This window comes from Sciurus carolinensis, chromosome 1 (genome assembly GCF_902686445.1).
Source record: "Sciurus carolinensis chromosome 1, mSciCar1.2, whole genome shotgun sequence".
Lineage (NCBI taxonomy): Eukaryota > Metazoa > Chordata > Mammalia > Rodentia > Sciuridae > Sciurus > Sciurus carolinensis.
Genome location: NC_062213.1, coordinates 50560847 through 50578798, shown reverse-complemented (window position 1 = coordinate 50578798; position 17952 = coordinate 50560847). Strand labels below are relative to the sequence as shown.

Genomic DNA, 17952 nt, shown 5'->3' with positions numbered 1-17952 from the left:
GAGCCTCTCAGTTCCTACGGCTTCCGGGTCACGATTTCCGGGGGCGGGAGAGACCCCGAGTGGGTGGGACTTTGTGGGCCTTCTGTGCCTGCGCCCAATGGGCTTGTGCAGTGACAGACCACGAGAGCGGGAGCCGAAGTTGCGAGCGCGCCTACCTCTTGCTGCTGCGAACTTTCAGCTCCAGCTCTCCAGTGCTCGCTCTTGGTTTGAGCAAAAGGATGGATCACGAGAACATTCAGAATGGAAGGCTTTGAAATAGACCCGAGAATATGTGTGTGGAAGAAAAAAAAATGATTTGTTATTTATAATTCTCTCCCTCCTTCAAAAGTAGGTGACACCTGGCATTACGAGGTTCTTTCTGGAAATAAGTGCTTGGAATTAATCCTCCCACATAAGGAACTGAAAGGAAAAGAATGAGACCGGAGGGAAGGATTCAGGAGGGAAAGAGAGAAGCCGAAGAAGAGAAATGAAAAAGGTAAAGCACCAGCTGGTCTTAGACTATGGAGAAGAGGACTCTAAACAAGATGCTGGTGCTAGACTGCGGGGGAGTTCAGTGGGAGAGCACTTACCTAGAATGGGAAGAGAATCCAGATTCTGTTCCCAGCATCCTCAAAAAAATAAAAAATCAGCACTGCTGTATGTTATGGGATATGTACCATAAAACCTGTTCTCTCAAAATCTTCACCAAGGTTCATGTTTCTCACCAGAGTAGAATTCTTATAGCGGGAATAAGAAGATTTTGAGCCGAACTTCAAGGCCTCTGGGTGAAAAACACAGGCTGCAAATGGAGTACCTGCTGTATGGAATACATGAAAAATTGTTTATGGTCTATAAGAGAAGGTAGTCATAGTTTTAAAAAATTAGGTTGTATTTATTTGGTACTTTTCATACTACACAGTGAATTAACACATTTCATTTGATCTTCCCAACTAATTGTGAAATAATGGGCATCCCAGGTTTCCAAATGAGAACTATAGCTCAAAAAATTTATTAACTAAATCAAGGATACTTAATTTTTTTTTTTAAATCAGATTGAAATTCATATCTTGCGGCTCCAGGTATAGGGTACTTTTCCTTTTTTTTTTTTTTTTTTCTTTTTTTTTTATGCGGAAGATCCAGGCCAAGTCTTGCAAATACTAGGCTTTGCACTCTGCCATTGAGTTATGAGCCACATCTCCAACTTCTACCATGCTTCCAGTGTTTGGGATTGCTGCCTCCACTACTTCATGAGTATCGAGGATTTCATCAGTGATATCCCTATTTTCTTTGCTTCTGAAGTATATTTTTTAAATTATATATATCTTCCCAACTTCTGAAACTAGTCTCTTTAAGCAGAGGGAAACTACTTTTGTTGTATTTTAGATTTTCTACTGATGGCAGTCTCAATAGTGTTAAATGATGTGTTTAAACCCCTGGATTCCATGATAATCCTGAAATTCATTTTCTGGTATCTCTGCTACAATGATTTGTGAGTGTGTGGTGCTGAGGATGGAATCCAGGGCCTCACACATGGTAGGGAATTTTTAATTATAAGTTTCATTTAGAAAATAACTAAATCGTTAGGAAAGTTGCAGGAACTGACATATACTCTTCACTTATATTCGGCCATTGTTGATTTTCTCACATTTGCTCTTTCTTGACAGATTGTTCTTGTAATATGCATAGTATGTTCCTATTATATTCTGTTGTTAAATCTTTTGAGTATAGACTACCCATATCATGACTCTTGACTCCTAGAAACAAAGTCATTCTGAGTATAATTATCAAATTCAAGAAATTGAAATTGACAGAATACTGTAATTCTACATACAAGTTTTACTGATTTCCCAATGTCATCCTTCATACTGGCTTTTTTCCTTAATTTGAGATCAAATCTGGATTATATATTGAATTTAATTGTCATATTTCTTTAGTTTCATTAAATGTGTAGTATTTCCTCAGCTTTTGTCTTTCACAACTTCAGTATTTCAAGATGTATAGTCCCACTGGTTCATAGCAGAATTGCTCAACCTTGGCAGTATTGACATTTTGGGGATAATTTTTTTTTTTTTTTTGTGGGAGACTTTTTGTTGTTGTTGTAGGGTGTCTAATAATAACCCATCCTCTACCACTTGCATTTCCACCTAATTTGACAACCAAAAATATATCCCAACACAGTAAAATGTTCCTGGGAGTAGAGTTAGCAGATTTAACAAAGACGTGCAAGACACCATGTACATTTTTAATTTCAGACAAACTTTTCATTTTTTGCAGCATTAGAGATCAAACCCAGGACGTTACATATGCTAGGCAAGTGCTTTACCACTGAGCTACATCCCCAGCCCTCACAAATAATTATTAGTATAATATAGGACATACTTATACTGAAAAATTATTGTCTATCTGAAATGCAGATTTAGCTGGGCATCCTATATTTTGTCTGGCAACCCTACTCCATTTGCTATGGTTGAGAATCATTGGTCTTTAGCATGTCCTTAAATCTGGGCTTAGTTGATTACTTCCTAATGATTCTCATGATTCAATTCAGGTCATACATGTTTTGCAGGAACATTAAGTGGTATATTCTCTCCATGGCATCACATAATGAAGTTTCTGATGTGATTTTTGCCCTATTATTGGTAAAAAAGATTGTCTGCCCTATTTTGTGCTAGGAATTAAAACCAGGGTCTCATGTGTACACTAAGCATACACTCTACCATTGATCTCCAAACCCAGCCTGAAATGGGATCTTTTTGAAAGGTAGACCAGAAGAACTGGAAGCATAGCTCAGTGGTATAGTTCTTGCCTAGCAATACCCTGGCTTCAATTCCCAACACTGAAAAAACAAACAAAAAATAGTTTAAATAAAGCACTTTATTTTCCTGCTTTGAATCTTTTACTGCTACATTTTCCTTGCTCATGAAATTTATGCTACCTGCTATCTTGCCCCCGTCTGTTCAGCCTTCTCTGCCTGCCCTTTTCTTTCGACCAGGCCTCAGGCCTCCTACATGATATTCTTTCTGTCAGAAATCTTTCCCATTCCACTACCTGATAACTTCACTCTCCCCCAGCTATTCTATATTTGACTAATCTCTATTTGTCCTTTAGGTCTCAGCTTAAATGTCACTTCCTCAGAGAAACTTCTCTTGATTCCTCTTAATATACTCTCATTTCCTTTATGGCTTTAAATACATTTTATAATTTCACTTTTATCTTTGCAATTATTTGTTAACATAGAGTATACTTTGGAGGTAATGTGTGCCTTCACTACACTGTAAACTTAATGACCATGTTTGATTTTTTTTTTTTTTTTTTTTTTTTTTTTTGCGGTGCTGGGGATCAAACCCAGGGCCTTTTGCTTGCAAGGCAAGCACTCTACAGACTGAGCTATCTCCCCAGCCCTGATTTTTTGTTTATAACAATTCCTGTCTCAATTTCTCCATTCATTCAACAAATATTTATTGCATACCTGTAATATCCCTTTTAGTATTTTAGATGCAATGAACAGAATAATTCCTGATGGAATATACATTCTACTTGGGGACATAATCAGTAAACAAAATAAATAATAAAAGATGTAATATGTTAGATGGCAATAAATGCTAATGAGGAAAATAAAGTAGAAGGGATATAGAGTATATTCCTGTGTAGGTAATGGAATTTTATTTTACATTTCTTTTTCTCAATGTCAGGGATTGAACTCAGGGCCTCATGTGTGCTAGGCTAATGTTCTACCATTGAGCTACATCTTCAAGCCCAGGCATTGCAATTTTAAATAAGGCGATGGCCAGAGAAGATCTCACTAAGGAGAACTTTGAATAAAGACCCAAAGAAGAATTGACCCATGAAGATATTTAGGGACAGAGCTTTGCATGTAGAGGAAAAGGAAGGTGCAAAGGTCTGCCCTTTCATTTTCCATGAAAGTAAATCCTGCACAGAGGGATTGAAGTGAGCAAGGAGAGGATGGTAAAAGTAAGGTCAGAGATGAGATGGGGCCAAGTAATGTAGGACCTCAGAGTTAATTGCAAGAACTTTGATGTTTTTTGCTTTGTGTTATTATGACACAATCATTTTAATGGGATCCTTATGACACTTTGTTTTGACGATAGACTAAAGGGAAGAAAATAGGAAAGTCCTTGCTAAGGTGTTACAATAGTCTAGAAAGAATTAGTGGTGACTTGAATTAAACTGGAAGATATGAGTAGTGAGAATCTGGATATATTTTGAAGCTAAAGCTAACGGGGTTAGCAGACAGAACATACCATATGGGGATGTGATGCAAGAGTATTGAGTCAAAGTTGACTCCAAGTGTTTCACCCAGCCAAACAACAGGAACAGTGCTTTGGCATTACTTGAGATAGAGAAGTGTGGGAGGAACCGCTTTGGGGAGGAAAACCAGGAGGTTATGTTTAGTTATTTTTGTGTAATTTTTTAATTGTTTGTTTTACCGTACAGGAAATTGAACTCAGGGCCTCACACATGCTAGGCAAAGCATTCTACCACTGAACCACATACCCAGCCCATGAGGTTGTATTTGTCTATATTAGATTTGAAATGCATGTTAGATAAATGGTCAAAGATGGCCCCCAAATGGCCCCCCAAAATCCTTACATCCTGGATTTACTCCATTTTGGAATTCTCTTACATATTAAGGATGGTCCAATAAAGAGAATGCTTTTAAAGTGGTGGTTTGTGACTTCTGAGGCTCAGAGACTGAAGTGATGGCATTGTTTTCCTTGTTCTCTTTGATTGTTACCTTGGGAGAGCCAGCAGCTGTGCCACTCAAACAGTTCTCTGGATAAGCCCATGTGGAGAGGAGCTGAAGTCTTCTGACAAACATCACTTTGCTAACCATGAGAGTGAACCACATTGGGCATATATCCTTTTGCCACTATCAAACCATCAGATGACTGCAACCCTGGCTAAAACCTGATTGCAACACCATGAGAGATGATGAGCCAGAACCATTCAGCTAAGTCATTCCTAAATTTCTGAATCATGAAACTCTCTGATATTATAAATAAGTCTTCCTATTTTAAACTACTAAATTTGATGTGATCTGTGTTTTAGTTATATTTTTCACTGACCTACCTCCTCCAGTCATACCCTACCCACCTTCAGTTATCACTCAGTTAATCCCATCAGGGGATTAATGCACTGACTGGGTTAAGGCTCTCATAACCTAATCATTTCTCCTCTAAGCCTTCTTGCATAATGTAACACATGAGCTTTTTGGGGAGGTCTTACATTCAAACCATAACAATCTGTAATAGAGCAAATAATAATTAATACAAGGTCCAAGTGTAGGAATAGTAGGCAGTTGGTATCTGAAATTTTAGAAAGATTTTGAAGTTTGGTGGTCTTATGACTATACATGGTATTCAAAGCTGTGAGATCAAACAACTTGATGAGATAACTAAGGATGTGAATAAAGATAGAAAAAAAAATGTCTAAGGACCAAGCCCCTGTGATATTCCAGTGTTTAGAAACTGGGAATAGGATCAAAAAGCACAGGCTATAAGGCAATAGCCAATGAAGTAGGACTCCTATGCCAGGTTTTGTGAATATCTCGTTCATTTTAACATGCATTTAACTTCTGATCATTTTTTTTTTATTTCTAGAACCAAATTATTCCTGATACATAACATGTATTCAGCACATGTTAAATTAATAGGTGAGTGAGTGAGAACAAACATAGAAAGGAATTTAGACATCAGGAGAATAAATAAGTACTTTGAATACTATGGCATTATGTGGTCAAATTCTTTTTTTTTTTTTTTGAATACTAAAAGTACAAAACCATCCCCTTGTCTCTACTCTGTAAGACAAAAATTGTGAAGATTATGTATGGAGACTATGTTTTCTGAGAAATTTTGAAACTTTCATTTGGTGTCCCGGGACCTTCAACTAAATATGGAACAGAATAAAAAATAAACCCAGCAACTTTTAGTTACAACTACCACCAAAACAAAACAAAAAAACCACTTATCTCCTCCCACCTTCCCACTCTACTCTAGCCACAAAGGATTTGTTTCTGTATTTGAAATTTGCTAAGTTTGTTCCTGTATTTTTCCCTAATATTCCTCAATCCACAGATCTTCCCTTCCTTCCTCCTTTCTCAGTCTTTTTATTCCTTCCTTCCTTCTTTCTTTCTTTTACACTCTCCCTCTTTCTTCCTTTCTTTCTTTCCTTCCTCTTCCCCCTTCTCCCCTGCTCTCCCCTCCTGGGTTCCCTTATTTTACTTTCCCTTCTTTTCCCTCCCTTCCTTCCCTGAATCTCTCTCATTGTACTAAGGGGTATAATCCTGAGCCATGTGCATGGTAGGCAAGCGTTCCACCATTAAGCTATACCCCAACCCTTTAAATTAATTAATTTTTTATTTTAAGACAGGATCTCACTAAATTACCCATTCTAACCTTGAACTTGGCAATCCTTTTGCCTCAACTTCCATAGGTGGAATTAAAGTTATGTGTCGCTATGTCAGGTCTTTTTACTTTTCAAGTCTCAAATCAAATAACACCACCTTAGAAAGGGCTTTCCTGATCTCCAGTCTAAGTAAGCTCCTGTTATTATTCTTTTGTTCTTCACAACAGTCTGTATTACTTTCCTCCGTAGCACTTATTATTGAGATGTCTTTTTTTTTAAATAATTTACTTATTATTTGTTCCTTCTCTAGGGCAGAAGAGCCTGCCTTGCTCATAGATTTATCATAGATTTATCCAGAACAATATTTGACTCAGTAGGCACTCAGGAGGTGTTTGTTGAATAAATGAATGAATACCACTTGCACTTATATGATTTAAAAATTTTTTTTTTCATTTTTTGGATTGAGTAGTTTTTACTTAGGAATGTCTATATTTCTTCATTTGTTTCGCTTTCCATTCCTTCTATTATTTAAAAAAAAAAAAAAAGCCTTTGCTCTACCCCTTTGTCAATTTAAGTGAACTGAGACACCTTTGTCAGGTTTGTGGCAAATATTATTTCCAATGTGTTTACTTATTGACTTTGTCCCTGTTTCCTCGGGCAGAGGTTCTAAATTTTTAAGCGGTCAAATGCAGTATCTTCCACAGTGGTTTGTTGAGTGGCATCACAGACTAGCTGGGTTCCTTTACTTAGCAGAGTCTGTGGTTTTTCTAGCAAATCTCATGTTACTCCATCATAGCTTTCTTATTTATGATATGGGGATAATGGCGCTAAATACTTTACAAAAATTCGAGGATTAAATGAAATTAAGGATGTAAAATGAACATGCACTGCACTCACTGAAAAAAACTCTCAAGTATGATTAAGAGCTAGAATTTCACTATTTTCATTTTGTTTTTCTTGATTCAGATACGGTATACATTTTCTCAAATACCTTAATTCTTTTATCCTTCAGGAATTTATTTTGGTGCAGCAACTTATTTTAATGCCTGCACAAGTCAGCTTCGGGTTTTGGTAAGGAAGGGACACCCTAAGCAGCCTTGAAATCTCAGCCTACAGAAGGCGAGCAGATCTGCAGCTCAGAGTAAACTAAACAGAACAAATTAAAAATATAAGTAAACAAAAAAAAAAAAAAAAAGTTGGGGGGCAAGTCGGGCCTGCGGTGGCCTGGGGTGGGGGGAGGGGTGTGACTTCTAGTGGGCGGAGCGTAATTTAGACACGCCCCCGCCCCGCCCCGCCCCGCGGCCCGTTCGGCCCCAGGTTCCTGTAAATCCCGGGCGGTCTCTGCATCCTTGCGGACGCTGTCAGCCTGGTTTCCACCTTCGCCTGCCTTTCATCCCCAAGACTGGAATGTGAGTGCGGGCCTCTGGCTGCTCTGAGGCCGGTGTGGCGGGCCCCCGCAACCCACCAGCTTTTCGGGGGAGGATAGATCTGGACCTGGACCAGAGAATCTGGGCCCGCAGGCTCCGCGCTGCCGTGGGCCCGCTCGGCCCTCTCTCTTGAAGTTCGCCCTGGGCTTCCCGCGGTCAGAGATATGCAGGGTGCGCTGAGGGCGCCCGAACCACTGCATGCAAGTTTGGCGGCCTTATGAGACCCGGGGCTGGCCAGAGCCTCCCGGAGGAGCCTGGGCTAGAGGTTCAGCTCAGTGCCGCGAGGCGCCGCCTGGGCCTGGAGCTCGCGCACCTGGGCGGGCGGTGCCCAGGATCCGCCATCCTCCCAGGGGAAGGGAGAGTCGGGCCTGTAGCCCAGACTAGGGTGACAGGCCCCGAAATCCACTGCACCGCCCCCCGGGAAGAGGGATGGGATTACCAAACCACATTTGTTGTGAAACAGATTGCTTCAGAGTAACTGAGTAGAAGCTGCCAGGTGAAGTGGGAAAAGGTGACTACTGATTTCAGAGCATAAAGAACAACGTGAGGAATATCTTAGCAGTTCATGTTCCAGTTCCACTTCCAAAATTCTTTCGTTGATTTGGGTTCACTATACAAGGGGCGTGGAGGAAGTGCAGTTGCATTTATTTTGCAGTGCCAGAAACTTGACCGAGCAAATTGACCATTAATGTTACACTTGATGCACTTGATGATTATCTACAATTTTGGTTCTCCTTACTAATATCTTTTCGTGACTGCCTTTGTAACAGATAATCAAATAGAGGGAAGAGTGGGGTTAAATGTAGCTGTTATTGATTACAGTGTCCTACAACTTTCTAGGCAAAATTTATGTTAGTTCATTTAATGGTCACAACCACAAACTTAAGCGGTATTATTGTGTTTCATAACCAGGAAACTGATTGAATAATTTAATCAATCACACAAGTGGTAAGAGGTAGCATTAGGATTAGGATTCAGGTCTGTAAGATCTTAGGGCTCAAGTATTATGACAATGTAATAGAACATTATTGTTTGGGATAACAGAGATATCAAGGTTTCAAATCTATGCTTTGAGGTTTTTTGGTTGTCTGACCCAGGGCAGCATACTTAACCTTGCAGGGCCTGTTTCTGTATTTGTAAAATACAGGTAATACTGCTATGTCACAAAGGTGTTATGAGGATTAAATAAAATCATATTTGTAAAACACATGGCAAAGTACATGACACATAGCAGTAAACTTTACATACTTATGTTCATACTGCAGTTGTCATTAATTGGGGTTAGCAAATTCCAGCTCTGATTGCTGCCAACCAGAGCCAAACACAACTTATACAGGTCAAGAGCACAGGTAGGGGAAAACAGAAAAATGTGCAAAAAGAAAAGGGAACTGAGAACTGATGACATACGTGATAGCAGTTATAGTGACACCAATAGATATCTCAGACATTAATGTGTGGCATTCAGGGCCACTTTTGTCTTTGTGAGAATTTTTTTAAAAGCAACTGCAAAAACCTATTCCACTCTGGACCGAAAAAATTTAGAAGCAATTCTCCAGGACTGCACCATGCTGTAACTTTCTGGATTTGAGGTAGAATTGAATTTCTGGTCTTCTCAAATTCAAAGTTGCATGGCACAAAACCCACAACAGAATGTGCAGTTCTTTTTCAGTATTTCTTCTTTCAGGTCTAGTCCCTGAGGAAGAGGAAGTTCCAAGATGGGGAAAACAAAGGGATTCTTTGCTTCTGAGGATATCATAATGACTGGACACCTCTCCTAAATTTACCTATAACTGTGAACATCTGTTTTCTTTTGAATCTGGGGTTGCCTTACCACTAATCTACATCCCCATTCCTATTTATTTATTTCTTTACTGAAACAAAGTCACACTAAGTTGCTGAGAGTCTTGCTAAGTTGCTGAGGTTGGCCTCGAACTTGTGGTCCTCTTCTCTCAGCCTCCCAAATTGCTGGGATTACAGGAGTGCACACTGCACCCTGCTATAAGACCACCTAAGAATTACACATTTTAATGTATTTTATTGAACTGGAGTATGTTGCTCAATGGCACAGATCTTACATAACATGCCAGAAGCCCTGGGTTTGATTCCCAGTACTGCAAAATAAATAAATAAATTTTATTAATACTTTTTACAATTCTATTACTACTCATTATTTCCTTACAGTTACCTACTCAGAATCCCAGTTCATACTGTATTCCAGCTTCTGTCAGTTTTTGGTATATGTTTACACAAAGCTTTCCTTGCCCTCTTTCTTTTTCGTTGCCCTTGCTGAGTTTTCTTCTACTATTGTTATAGTCTTTCTCTTTTCCAAATATTTTTCATCAGTACTTATTATGTTAGAAAGTATGCCTGTCAGCAAAACTAAAAAAGTTGATATTCAATGTGAAAAATGATCACATGATGTTTTGACCTTCAAAGAGTTATAATGAGCCACCACTGCTCATCAAGGTATGATCATTCAGGTGAATCTTTTAGTAAGAATCAATACCAGTTTCCTTGGTAGTACTGCTCAGCAAGCTTGAGCAGGCCAAGCTAGGGCATTCATATTGTATGGTTACCACTACTTTCACCCTGCAGTTTAACTTCCTTCTCACCAGTGTTTTTCCCCGTGTTCTTATTTATCTTACAAGGATTGTCGACTAGGTTAAAATCCAAACAAATTAGGCAGATGTGTTAAAAGAATAGCCGGAAAGGAGGTTTAGATTACTACATATCATAGGTTTTATTTAACAACATTACTTAAGTTTCCGACAATCATAATCAAAAGCAGTTATGTACATTTTGATAAGATTTTGATAACTACATTTAAGGCTATTATGCTGGTTTAAATGTATTTGAAGAAGTTTGGGAATAAGATGATATTAGGATTCTTTTTTTAATGGAAGAGGGTACTGGGGCCTGAACTCAGGGGCACTCAACCGCTGAGCCACATCCCCAGCCCTATTTTATATTTTATTTAGAAACAGGTCTCACTGAGTTGTTTAGCACATCGCTTTTGCTGAGGCTGACTTTGAACTCTTGACCCTCTTGTCTCAGCCTCCTGATTCTTTTGGAAGGGCTGTTCATTCTAGTAATGTACATTAACTTAGCAGAATGCAATTATAAATTTTAAAAAGACATCAAAATTAGTCAGTGTGATGGTCAGATTTCCCCATATGTGTTAGGCAGATAGCATATACAGTTTCCTTTTGAAAAAATGAAAGGAAATATCTCACAATTGTTTCAGCAAATTATTTTGAAATGTCCTCTTACCAAATGGGTAAATTACATCTAAATCCTGTGCAAATTACCAAAGCAGCACAATGTGGCTGCAATTCAGTGTCATCAGACTACTTCAGTATTTTGAAGCTTGTGTTTCACCATTCCTCTAGACTGTAAGGTGATAATCAGTGCATGTTAAAATAGATATCCACAAATGTAAAGAAACCTGTGGTCCGTACTACCATCTGTTTAGGTATCAGAATTTTTTTTTTTTAAAGAAGTGAAAATCAAAACAAATATGTCCTTATGGTATTGTCAAATATTTAAAATTGCACCCTACCTTCTGTACTTCTTGCTCTTTCCTTTTCCTGATTTATTTTTCTCCTAGCATTCATACCCACCTCACGTTCTATTTATTTTACATGTTTGTTAATTGTCTCTCTATAGTATAACCTCATGAGGGCAAGAATGCTTGTCTGTTTTTGTTTTTTTCTTTTTCATTTTGCAGTACTGGGCTTCAAATCCAGGACATTGCACATGCTAGGCAAGTGCTCTATCACTAATTACACTCCTAACCCATTTGTCTTGTTTGTTCATTGTTGATTCCCTAGCACTTTCTATTAGTGCCTGACACATAGAAGATGATCTATAACTATTTGTTGCATGAGTGCTGAATGAATGAATAGTGCTGTTATTATGGGGAAATATAAAAGTGTTTGCCAAAAAATTAAAAACAACTGAGATATATGAGGTAAGCAATCATGAAGTCAGTATTTTTGAAATCAGAAAACTTATAAACATCAGTCTTTGCTTAATTTGCAATATTTAATTATTTATTCATTTATTTATTGGTGCTGGGGATTAAACCCAGGATATTGTGTATGTTAGGCACTTGCTTTTACTATAAACATCCCCATCCCTACAAATTTTGAGAATGAAGGTAGATGTTGTTGCAGTTTTAAACTGAAGGATTTTTTTAATATCGTTCTACACCTTAAACTACAGAGGAGCTCATAGTGGCAAAATGTGAAATGCTTCTTTTCCAGTTAAATGTTACACATGCCCAGGAAAGAGAAGAAAAGGAGCCAAATTTTGGAAAGCATGCATTTAGAATTAACACAGTGGAGACTAGGTAGTACACATGAGAAATTCTGATAACAGGTTCAACACTTGGGAGAACCTATGATGAAGTGTTCCTTTGATTGGCTTGGAAATATAATCAGTGACATTTCTAAAATGTGGCCAAGGGATTAGGAAAGTAGTATAACACAAAACATATTAACTGAACTCCGTAGCCAGCTATAAATCATGGAATAGCATAATATATCTTTAGAATTTTATAAAGAGATTAAGGAAGGGACCTTAGTTTTAAACTTTGAAGCAATAAGAACAAGATAAAACTGTCCTTTTGATTTTAAATAAGAATGTTCCAGTCTGGACATTTTTACTTTAACTCCTGCCTTCCCCAATTCTATGTGTCAAAGTGTCAGCTATGGTATCAGTATTGAGATTTTACTTATGATAGTTTATGAATCTGTAAACATTTTTTGGAGAGTGGGCAGTGCTCGGGATTAAATCCAGGGCTTTACACATGCGAACACAAATTCCACAACTGAGCCCAGCCCCAAATCCTGAATATTCTTCTTTTTAAAATGATATCCCAAATATGATACCTATTGCTGTCATATGCTGAGAGCTTAATAATGTGAGATGCTATGGAGGGTAGTAAAACTCACTTCCTTATTACTCTGCATCTAATAGACTGGGCTCAAAGTTAAGTTTGCTGAACAGCATTGTTTTTTCAAGTCATCTGAGAATTTAATCATAATTTCAAGCAAAGCTATCTAACCAGTGGGAAGTATCTAGATATATTGTTTTCATATACAGCTTTGTTGATAGTAGGAGGTGGAGGTTAGGTTTGGAAAACTTTATTCTTTTCCTCCCATTTTCCTTTTGGTTCTTATAAATATTTGATATTTTCTATTCATTTTTCAGTCCTTTTCAGTGTCACTTCCTAAACAAGTTCCATATTCACTGTAATTAAATTAGTGTTAGGGAACATTAATGAGAAAAGACCTTAGAAATTATTTACCTAAAGAGAATGACTCAACTCAGATTTAATAGGTGAAGAAAAATAAGACCCAGGGAAGTTTCAGCCCTTGCCAACTTGACCACCATCATGGTGTGTCCGACAGAACCAGAGTCCAGTTTTTTTCACTTCTAATTCTGTGATCCTTTCTGTTTGCCCCTTTTTCAGGTTTAAAGAAAACATGTTCTTTTCTTTGTTTTATATGCTTTTATGCTTGACCACTTTCTTCATTCCCATTTCCTGTATCTCTTTGCAAGGTTAAAAAACAAACAGGCACACACTCTTGGCATCACTTTCTACTAAATACAAGACAGGTTCAGTTTAATTTCCCTTAATGTAAGACTTTTACTCTGAGTATGGTTGGTTACTTATTTATTTTGGTGCTGGGAAATGAACTCAGTACTGGTAAGCGTGCACTCTGCTGCTGAGCTATATGTGGTACTAGTTATTAAGTGCAATATATTTTTGAGAATAAATGTTGCTTCTCTCAGATAGTCTAGCTGTACCTGCATGATAGACCTGTTTGTGTGGAAACAGCCCAGCAAGGAGAAAATGCTCTCTTAAACCTAAGTAATTTACAAGCTGATAGTCTACCTTGAAAGGAGCTGCTGTAATGTAAATATAAACCATTTCAATTCTTATACTTTTTGACAAACTACTGTTATTCTGGTTATATCTTAAGACAAATATTAATAATTATAGCCTGAATATTAACCTTGTAATTTTAAGATCCTACTTTATTATTAATTTGTATCAGGCTAAATATTATATTTGATAGATTAACAAGCCATAAAGGAATCAATTAAAGAATATTGCTATTATACTAAGTAAATATTAATTAGAGGTTTTAGTGCCCTGAAAGCATTTTGGCATGAAGGGAAATAAAACCAGGTTCTTGCCTTAGTGTTGCCACTCATTAGCTTGGCAATCTTGAGTATTTAAACTTTTATTTTGGCATTATTTCTCAGTTTATGAAAATGTCCTTAATTTGTTGATGATGCAAAGAAATTTCAACTCTGATTACTATACAAAAAGAAAAAATAAAGCAAACCATAAGATAATCTGCTTGGCAATTAACTTTGTAGTTCAATTGCATATAGGCAACATGCTGTATATGAAAAAAATTACTAACTGAACCATGGGTATTAAATACTGAAAACAATTTTATTATTTTTATTATAACTTATTTTATTTAGCGATCTAGGAAGTTCACAACCATCACCAGCTCCAGTGCAATTTCAGGTGCAATTGGTAATTTGGTGGAATTCTTAGTATAGCAGACCTTGTAGGTAAAATACATGTGTACTTTTTAAAAAAAATACTTTTAGTTGTCGATGAATACAATACCTTTATTTATTTATTTATTTATTTTTAATGTGGTCCTGGAGATCAACCCCAGTGCCTCATGCATGCTAAGCAAGTGCTCTACCACTGAGCCACAACCCCAGCCCACATGTGTATTTTTGATGGCATATGTGAAGGGGTCTCTCTACAATTGACCTTATTGGTTCATTTTCAGCAAACTGACCTGTACCACTCAGCATGACTTTTATTGTTCCTGATGATAGTGCAGGTTCTCTTTTTACAACAAATTCATGCGCATCTGAAGACATTAGTTTGACATACATGGCATCAGGGCCTTCACAGCCATCATAGGTTTTTCTCCTCTCCATCCATTGTTTTTATAAAATTTTACTTTGTTTCCACAGGAACTTTAGTAGTTTTTCGTCACCCCTGAGCCACTGCAGCCACTGCAGCCAGGTCCCTCATACCGCCACGGCCCCTTCTCCCCCACCCCCAATTTAAACTTTTTTTTTTTTTTCTGCTTTATCATGGTCTTTCTTTTGACCTCAATTTTTAAAAATACAAATACACATATAAAAATAACCCTGGTGGCAGCCACACTGTGGTATCATGAAGTAGTATCAAGAATGACTGGGTCTTCTCTCTAACTCAGTTTATTTGGAATTATCAATAGTTACCCCAATTTAAACTTTTTGAAGGAACATATATTTTTTTTCCTACTAGGCACTATTGCATTGTTTTGAAAATTAACAAGGAGCTAAAAATGATCAATAAACTCCAGGATGATTAATTCAGATATTTGATTGCTTAACATTATAGTCATAGCAATGAGATATGAATGGTAATCCTTATTCAGCCCAAACCAGTTTCTTTTTGTTTTGTAATTTTCAGAGAGAATATATTATTTGGAAGCACTTTGAAAATTGTAGAAAGAAAAACTATCCAAATGCATGAAATTATTTACTTTCTTTCCAAATTTCACCTTTCCTCTCACTCCCGCCTCTACTCTTTATTTGAATATCAGCATCAACTTTGTAGGAAAGTATCATTTGGAAATTTGAAGTGAGGAAGCTACTCAAATAGACTGGAGACTTATGTGGGCTGAGTCCTGAATTCAGGCTTAGTTCGTTGGATTCTGATAGACCATGGAAGCCAGTAAAGATTTTTTTGTTTTTCAATCAGTAGTGGTAAAATCATGATGTGAATGGAGAGAGGATGGCAGTGGGATACCCATTAGGAGACTATTATAGTTGGCAGGTGAGCCATAGGAAGACATGAAGTAGCATTGTGGCAGTGGGTTTAGGGAATGGTCTGTACCTGCATATTTAGAGAGATTTGGGACTATAACAGGCAGAATCTCCATGACATTCTTATTGAATGGAAATAGTAAGTTTAAGAGGGAATGGGAAATGAAAAAGCAGATAAGACTTTCAGCCAGGGTGTGAAAGTGATCATATCCCTTAAATTTTACATACTGTATTCTACTTCAAATATCTTAATTTTCAATTCCTATGAGTGATCTGTGTTATAATATTGATTCAGAAAGTTATTAGTATTTCTGGGGGTTATTTGCATTTAAGAAGAGTTGTTTCAACCAAACCCTTCTTCAGTATAGTAGGAAAACTGTTGTCTAGTCCTAGTGATTTCTTAGGTTTTTCTGTCTTATCATTCTATTGCTTTTTAATTTTTCTCATAGTACTGGGGATTGAACCCAGGGACACTTTACTCCTGCACTCCAACCCAGTCACTTTTTAAATTTTATTTTGAGAGGCTGACCTCAACTTGCAATTCTCCTACTTCAGCCTCCTGAGATACCGAGATGATGGTGCATGCCACTGTGCCTGGCTCATCCTCTTTTCCTATGAGTGAAATTCATAGAATCATTTTTTATTTGTTCATACATACTTCTACGTAGTCATTTATTCCAGTAAAATTATCTATTTTCCATACTTAGAGGTATATAAAACATTTATTTTATATTCTTCCATCACAATTTATAGATGAGAAATCCTCTTGATCTTTTAAAAAATTTGTCAGTACTAGATAATTACTAGAAAGGAAAAGAGCATCTTTATGAATATTGCTACTATGAGGTTCCAGACCTGAGTGCTTATATAATCTCTTCCATTTGCCATTCAGTCATAATGGGTTTCTAGATAAAAGGGAGACTGCAATCAGAGTCATTTTCATGGGGGGAATGCTGCTAATAAAAGGAATTTGCTTCCTGGCAACAGTGCAGTAATGTTACTGTCAGCAATTTGCTAAATAATCTGCTGTGCCTGGCATGTTGTAGCTTTTGTACAAGCAGTTTGAGGGAAAAACATAATGTTCTGCTGATATGTTGTGCCTCTGTTGTGACACTGACTTTGCACAGAATTATTTACATTCTCTGTTGAGTTTTCCACATTCTTAGAAACTTAGGATCCTCAGTGATCCTTGCTCATTCCACAGGGTACAAACCGACTTACAGGACTCTAAACTACCTTATGCAAAAGAGAAAAAATCATACAACTAACATTCCACAGATTCTGCATTAGAAAGGAAAAGCAAGACGTTTGGCATATGCCAGATTTAGAAGTTTCCTGACTGTATTCGGTTTTTACTAATGAGAAAATGTAGGCCCAGGAAGTTGAAGTGACTTATGTATGGTTACTAAGCTAGCACCAGACATAGGATTCAACTCAAGTATGCATTACTCTAAATTTGATCTTTTTCTTACTGTGGTAAAATGTTACTTTTAATGCAGCAGGAATTCAGAGGATCAACTTGGTGTGGGTTGGAATAATCAGGAAAATCATCATGGAATGGAATAATAAAAAATATGAAACATGGGAAAGATGAGAGGATTAGACCCCAGAAGCAGGTAGTACTAAAGTAACAAAATTAGGAAATATACTAGATACTGTTTAAATATATTAACCTATTTCAGACTTTTTAACAATCCTTTGAGGTAGGGACAGTTATTTTTATTTTGTACTTGAGGAACCCAGAGGATAAAGACTAAAGGTCTTGCTAACGTCACACATTAAGTGGTAGAAGTGGTGCAATCCAGATAAGAGCTCAGGCAGTCTGATTTCAGGGCTGAATATAGTAGCAATATAAAAAAAAGGAAAAGGTAAAATTACACATAGGGGCAGGTCTGGAGGATGTAGGTTTGTGGATGAGAACTCAATGTCAATATGTTAGAGCTTCATGGATGAGGATAGCTTCAGATGAACTGTATTATCTTTTTTGTGTCTTGTGTTTTTTTTCTAATTTCCTACAAGTTTCTTGTCTCTTGTTATGTTTTCAGAACTTCGATTTTTTGTTTTTTTTTGGACCAGGTATTGAACTCCAGTGCACTTAACCACTGAACCACATCTACAACCCTTTTTTTTTTCCTTTTTTTTTCTTTTTCATTTTTTATTTTGAGACAGGTTCTTTAAGTTACTCAGGGCCTTGCTAAGTTACTGGGACTGACTCTGAACTTGCAATCCTCCTACCTCAGCCTCCCAGGCTGCTGGGATTATAGGCGTGTACCACAACACTGAGCTCCATACTTTAATTTTTTGATAAATCAAGGTAAAT

The 17952-nt window shown here is 37.3% G+C and overlaps 1 protein-coding gene and 1 pseudogene across 1 annotated transcript in view; one reads left to right on the top strand and one right to left on the bottom strand.

Moving 5' to 3' along the window:
- Positions 1-7629: 7629 nt before the first annotated feature.
- The window catches only part of Cpne3 (copine 3), a 45757-nt gene continuing 35434 nt past the window's right edge, over positions 7630-17952 (top strand). The window contains 1 exon segment of the mRNA XM_047554962.1: positions 7630-7754. The gene's annotated coding sequence lies outside the window, so the exon portion shown is untranslated.
- On the bottom strand, positions 14273-14757 carry LOC124981274 (elongin-C-like; annotated as a pseudogene).